Raw genomic sequence first — 6636 nt, forward strand, 5'->3', positions numbered from 1 at the left:
GAACATTAAAGAAAAAAAATAAAAGCGAGCAAACTAAAAAAGCAATAATAAAATGAAAAGTGAAATGAAAGAGGGAAAAAAACTCCCCCTTCTTGGGCACCCCAGGGTTTACTCTCCGCCCGGCCCTCCGACCCCTAACTTGGGGGTCACACCTAACATGTGAGAAGGGGACCCCAAAAGGGGGGGGGGGGAGGAACCGCGAAATGTGAGGGAGGAGCCCCGGCAAAGCGGGGGAGGCGCGCGCAGTGAGAGAGCGAAGGCGGGCGGTGGGGCGGTGACGGGGTGGTGGCGCCGGCGCCTGCGCAGTCGTAAGCGAGACGCCGGCGATCACGTGGTAAAGGCGGCCAGTAGAGGGACCGGTGACGCATGCGCAGTGGCTCTTGTGCCGCTGCAGCGCTCCCTGCTTAACTTAAGGGCCGGTTCCGGCGGCACGGCGGGAGCTATGGTCTCCCTTCTCTCCTGGGGTGTGCGCGGGGGGAATAACGTGAAGATTTTTGAGGTGAAAGCGGAGAAATTAGCGAAGGACGTTCTCCGGGTGAACTCGGGCACCGGAAGTGAGAGGAAACCGGACTGTTTTCGGCGGCGCACCACCAAAGATGGCGCCCTCCCGGACCGGAAGTCGTGCAAGGCCGCCCAAAAAGCAAGATGGCGGCGCCCGGACCGGAAGTCCTCTAAGGCCGTTCAAAAAGTTGCGGCCCCGGCCCAGAAGTTCGCAAGCCCACAGTACAGATGGCGCCGCCAGGACCAAAATTTAGCCGAGACCACACCAAAGATGGCGGCGAGAGGGGGGGGGGGGGGGGGGGGCCCCCCTCCCCCCCCCCCCCCCCCCCCCCCCCATCCCCCCTTGCCTCAGAGAGGCGTCTATCCTGTTGCCTGACCTCCGCCCCGATACGGACGCCCGCCCCGCGCCCGCAGCGCTGTCTCGCCGCACCGCTTCCCGCTGTGGGGACGTGGCGTGGCGCTGGGCGGTGCCGGGCGCGGGCGGCAGGTTCGTGGGCGGTGGCAGCCCCCTCTCGGCGCCGCGGCGCGCGGCGGAGGCGCGAGGACCCCAGGCAGACACAGCGGGGCCCGGAGCGCCGCCCGCCCGCCCGCCCGCCCCGCTCGGCTGGGTCCCGCCGTGCCCCGGAGATGCTGTGATGGTGTTTAGGGAATGCTGATTGTGTTTCCCCCACTTTGGCAACGCGGTCATTAAAAAGAGAAAAATAACAAGTCTATGGAAATGTCCTGCACTTGGGAGCTTGCGGCGCTCTGGGTTAAATCTTGGCTCTCCAATGTTAAAACTGTGGGCGAGGGCCAGCGGCCGAGCAGGGCCAGCGGCGGTGCCGGACGGGGCCGGCCCAGTGGTCCCTTCCCGGCGGGGTCGCAGCCGCGGGACCCGCCCCCGCCCCGCGCGGCCCCTCCCGGCGCGCCCCGCCCGTCGTCGGGGGCTGCGGCCGCTCCCGGCGCTGCCGAGGAGGGACCGGCCTGTGCTCGGGGCACGGGGGTTCGTTCCTTGTGTTCGAGGGCGGCAGCGGGAGCGGCGCTGCGGGGCGGGACGGGCGGGAGGTGCCGGGTGACGGCGGGGAAGCCGCGGCGGGGCCCGGGGGCTGCAGCTCTCTGGCTTCCCGACTGGCTTTGCAGACATTCGCCACCTTCAGAGGAGGCACAAATCCCCGCGGAGCTGAGCGAGGGGTGCGGGGAGCGCAGGGAGCTGGGGCGGGGCTGTGACCAGGGCAGGGTGTGCGCAGGGCCCCAACACCCGCACCCAAAACCGGCCCGAAACAGCCCCAGAGCCCAGAGCGAAGCGCCGCGGGATCGCCCCGGCCCCGCCCCTCGACCCGCCCAGGCCCGCCCCTCGACCCGCCCGGTCCCGCCCTCCGGCTCGCGCCGGTCCCGTCCCCCGGCCCGCCCGCCCCGCCCCCGAGAACGCCGCTGTCCCCGTAGGCCCCGCTCCCCTTGTCCCGGGAGAGCTCCCGGCCGGGCCGTGCCCGCGGAGCTCCCACCCGCCCTTCCCCGGCCCCAGCAGCGCTGCCGGGGCTGCGGCGGCGGCGGCGGGAGCCGCGCTGAGGGAACGGGGGGCGGGGCCGCGCCGAGGGGCGGGGCCGGGCTGAGCGGGCGGGGCGGGGCCGCAGGGCCAGGCGGGCTGCGATTGGGCGGAGGCGCTCGAGTGCTGATTGGGCAGCGCTGCCGGCCCGCGCTATAGAAGGGCCGGCGGGGCAGGTGCGGGCGGTTGTGTGTGAGGGCTGCGGGGGCGGCTCCGCTGCTGCCCGGGCTGCGGAGGGGAGAGCGCCTTGGCCGCTGGGTTTATGGACCGGGGCAGCTGGGGGCGTTTAGGGGCGCGTTGTGCTGGGCGGCGGGGACCGGGTAAACCCCTTACCTGCCGGGTGCCCCCGGGGGGAGCCGGGGCAGGGCTGCGGGGCTGGTGCTCTCTGGGTGTCTCGGGTTTTGCTTTGGAATTCCAAACCCTTTCCCCGTGCAGGGTTATGAGGCTAAAGGTTTCCTTGCTCTCTCAGCAGGATGTCGAGTGCCACCATGTCCCTGAGGTCACCCTTTCTGCTGCTGGGAGAGCACGAGGTGGATGGAGAGGATCCCCAGGCACCTGCAGGCACAAGGGACTCGTACAGCTGTGATTTTCCTACAACCCTCGTGAGAGGGACTTTCCGGGTACCATGGGTCATGTGCCAGCTCTCCTGCTGGAGCTTTTGTCTGCTGTGTTTGAACACAAAGAGCACAACTAAAGTCAGGTCTGTTATGGAACGTGTTACACTCGTGCAAAGCTCTTTCCCTCTGTTTATTTTCTGTTCTGGAAAGCACAGTCTGGGGTTCCTGGGCACTTGGTATTAAATGATACCAAAGAAGTAACTTTGTACAGAAAGGGGAAAGGAGCTGCCTGTTGGAAGTCAGATGTCCCTGATAAAAGCTTTATGTTTTTTCACTCAGGAAGCTCTAAAAATATCTCACAGTGTGTAGGAGTGCCTGGCTTCTAAAACTCACCAGCTGAGCCTTAGAGGCTTCTTTGCAGAGCTGAGTTGAGGCAGCAGAATTGGCCCCCAGGAGGGACTCTGTGCCTGCTCTCCCGTGGCTCCAAGGGATCTCTGGGCCTTCACGCCGGCACCGAGATTTTCTCGGGAAGGGCCTCAGATCCCCGGACCAGTCTGGGACACAGGCAAGATCCCCCTGCCTTTAGAAATGAGGCCTTCTTGGGGCTTCCTGCCCGTCCACGGTGCTGGGTTCCCAAGAAGGCCTCTTGAAATGCCTTTTGGGCTGTGCATTGAAGCCTTGGCACCAAATTGGGCCCCCTGCAGGGACAGTGCTGTTGGTGCCCCCCGGGCTGGGGCACCCCGAGGACTCCAGCGCGCACCGAAAGGATTATTCGGGGAGATCCTCGGGGTGCCCGGCCCTGGGGAGCTCAAAGCAAGGTCCCTGCAATGGATTCAGGCATTGCTGACAGTATCCCAGGGCTACCTGGCCCTGCTGGACATGGAGCTCTCTCATGGGCTGTAATTGGGTGATAAAAGTGGGGCTCCAAGTGCCAAAGAAGGGTGGGATTGGGATTAAGAAATGAGCAGTGATGGTGCAATTGGCTGTTTGCTCTGGAATGTGACTGTAAGAACTGCAGGCGTGCAAGGGATGTGTTCCAGTCCCCAGCATTTGGGTTGCACATGTTCTGGTCAGACACAGGTCCAACTTCCTCAGTCCTTAACACAGTAGAGGGAGAATTAAGGGCTGGCACTGTTAAGGTGATTGGTGTGACAGGGGTCAGACTGGGAAAACGTTGGGTGATTCCTGAGTTTGTCTGTTTGCCAAACTCACCCAAACCTGTGCTAGGAAGAGATGGAGTGGAAAAGTTGAGGCAGCAATGAAATGGAAAACTGGGGCTATTGACACTGTAATTGCTGAAACTAAATGTGTCCAAGCAGCAGCTCTTGTTGTGCAGGGAATAACTCCTGTCAGCAGCAAGGGCCTGACTGAAGTGGCAGCTGCAGTTGTTCCTGTGGTGTGGGCCAGTGGAATTGCAGGAGAGTGGAAGAGGGCAGAAGCTGTAGGTATTACCCCTAATGTGGGATCTCTCCTGGTAAGGCCAAGCCAGTATCCTTTAAAATCAGAATGCCAGCTTGGATTGGTTGCAGTAAGAGCTGAATTTGCTCCTCCTGGTTTGCTTGTAGGACGTGAATGCAAGAACCTGCCAAGAAAACCAATGGCCAAGGGGATTGATGAGTGCAGGACCTGAGAGAACCCCTGTAAGTGACAACCTGGAGTAGTTTCCAGTCTTAGATTGAAAAGATGGCCTTTGCTGCATCTCCTGGAGCGAGGAAAGCCAAGAAACCTTTGCTTTTGCAGGAGAAAATGGGGAAAGCGGGAAGGAAGAAGAGAAGCCCCGTGACTCCTCCCTGAGCCCCAGACAGCCCAGGAACTGCCTCCCTGGGAATGGTGGCACGGGCTGGACTCTGGATTGCTCCCTCTGGATGTGTGGTAAGACTGTGATGCCAACTTTTAAAAACAGAGCCTGTAAGGATTTGCTGCCCTGGCTAGATGGTGCAAGGGCAGCCTTTAAGCAGCTGAAGCATTCCCTGAGGAGAGCTCTGGGTCTGCCAGATGTCTCAGAACTGTTGGCAGCATCTTTGGTGGGGAGGGCAAAGAAAGGACAAGGTGTGCAGTGACCTGCCTGAGAAGGGAGTTTCAGTTCATGGCATCCCTGATGGTGACCTTTGTGGGCTGTTCCCCCTGTAGGGCAGGTGATAGTCCCAGCTACAGTGATGGGAAAGATGGTTAAAAGGGAGCCCCAAAAGCTGGAAATGCTCCTAGAGGCTCTTGACCAAGAGAGTTTGCTGAGTTCCCCCTGACAGAAGGACAGTGATAGCTTTTGAGTGCTAGGAGATCCTTTGAATAGGTAGCCTTGAGTGTGTCCTTGTTGCCCCAGTAGGCCTTGTCCAACTCCCCATCTTCCAGGAGATACACATGTTAAAGTTGAAACTGCTCTTCCTAATCCTTTGGTGGCTTGAGGCTCTCCCCTGCAGGAACTCCAGGAACTCCTGGTGCCGCCTGGGCCGATGGATTGGACGCCCCAGCCCCTCCGTTCCTGCCCAGCCACTGGGGCCGTGTCGAGTGGTGGCACTGCCAGCCCTGCAGGTGAAGGGGAAAGGGCCTTTGCAGGTCTTGGGGATCCCATTTACAGCAGGTAAAGTTGCAGAACAAGGACGTGGGGTCTGTTATTCTTGAGTTAGGAAAGCTCCTTCTGCTTGGTGAGCAGAACAAAGTGGATCCTTCAGAGTTCCCATCCGTGTTTGTGTCTCAGCCTGTGTTATGATTCAGGGCTGTCAGTTGTTGTCACTGAGGAGTCAAACTCTGCTTTAAATAAGGAGACACTGACCTGATGGCCCAGTGTCAAGGAAAAAGGGGAAATGATGTCTGAGTGTGGAGATGTAACAAGAGCTAATCCTTTTTGCAGTGGGATGTATCCTGGAAACTGCCCAGAGCTGAGCCAAGGGATTTCAAGGGACCAAGCAAGGGAGGTGAAGAAAGAAGGAAGAAGGGAACTGAGGCAGCAACCAAGCAGCACCAAGTTGCTGTGTCAGCAGGTGAGTTGTGTTGAGGTTCCTCAGGCAGGCACTGAGGACTTGGAGGGCTCCAGACAGAGCAGACCTGGGAAGGCCCTCGGTGAAGCCCCTCAGAAACCTGAAACCCCTGGGCCTTTTTGGGAACCTGAGCTATTGCAGCCCTGGGGATGGCTTTGCTTTCCTTCTCTCCTCAGAGTAAAACTGTATGGGGGAGTCTGTGATCTCCCTGATTTTTGTATCACAACTGAAACGTGGAAGAAAGTTGACCTTGTGTAATGTCCCCGCTGACTTGGCCGGGTTGAACCCACAGGGCCAGATTGTTGTAGTGTGCAGGTTATTGTTTGTGTCTGAGCAGTTTGGGTTTTATTTGCCAAGGGTGGCTGTGAAATGTTATGGTGTTTTTGTCCCAATATTTGGAGGCAGTGCCCTGGATTAGTTGATTTCTGCCTGGCTCCCTGATGTCTGAGTTCTGAGGTGTACCAAGAACTGGTAGTTTTTGCAGTGGGATGTACCCTAGAAACTGCCTGGAGCTGAGCCAAGGAACTGAAAGGGACTGAGCAAGCAAAGTAAAGAAAGAATGAAGAAGGGAACTGAGGCAGCAGCCAAGCAGCACCGAGGTCCTCTACAACCAGGTGAGTTGTCTTGAAGTTGATAAGGTGGTCACTGAGAACTTTGGGGGCTGCAGGCACAGGTGAGCACCAGAGACCCCTGATGGAGAGACCTTATAAAGGTTTGTGTATATGGGGACAGGGGTTGGGAATGTCCTAAATGTGGAACAGGAATGCAGGGAAGGAAAATGAACCCTCCTGTAATGCTGCCCCCTCCCATGAGCAGCAGTGGAGGCACCTCCGTGTGCCCTTTGGGAGCGGATTGCCAGGACACCCGGCGGGCTGGGATCATGGCAGGGTGTTGTAAGCAAGGAATGCCTGGCTTGTAAAACTCACCAGCTGAGCCTTAGAGGCTTCTTTGCAGAGCTGAGTTGAGGCAGCAGAATTGGCCCCCAGGAGGGACTCTGTGCCTGCTCTCCCGTGGCTCCAAGGGATCTCTGGGCCTTCACGCCGGCACCGAGATTTTCTCGGGAAGGGCCTCAGATCCCCGG

At 59.5% G+C, this 6636-nt stretch overlaps 1 long non-coding RNA gene across 1 annotated transcript; it reads left to right on the forward strand.

Annotated features, from left to right (window-relative positions):
* Positions 1 to 5528: 5528 nt before the first annotated feature.
* On the forward strand, positions 5529 to 6170 carry LOC116790393. The gene is made up of 2 exons (XR_004358335.1): positions 5529 to 5558; positions 6040 to 6170. It is a non-coding gene; the product is annotated as an uncharacterized LOC116790393 (long non-coding RNA).
* The last annotated feature ends 466 nt before the right edge of the window (positions 6171 to 6636 follow it).

This window comes from Chiroxiphia lanceolata, chromosome 8 (genome assembly GCF_009829145.1).
Source record: "Chiroxiphia lanceolata isolate bChiLan1 chromosome 8, bChiLan1.pri, whole genome shotgun sequence".
Lineage (NCBI taxonomy): Eukaryota > Metazoa > Chordata > Aves > Passeriformes > Pipridae > Chiroxiphia > Chiroxiphia lanceolata.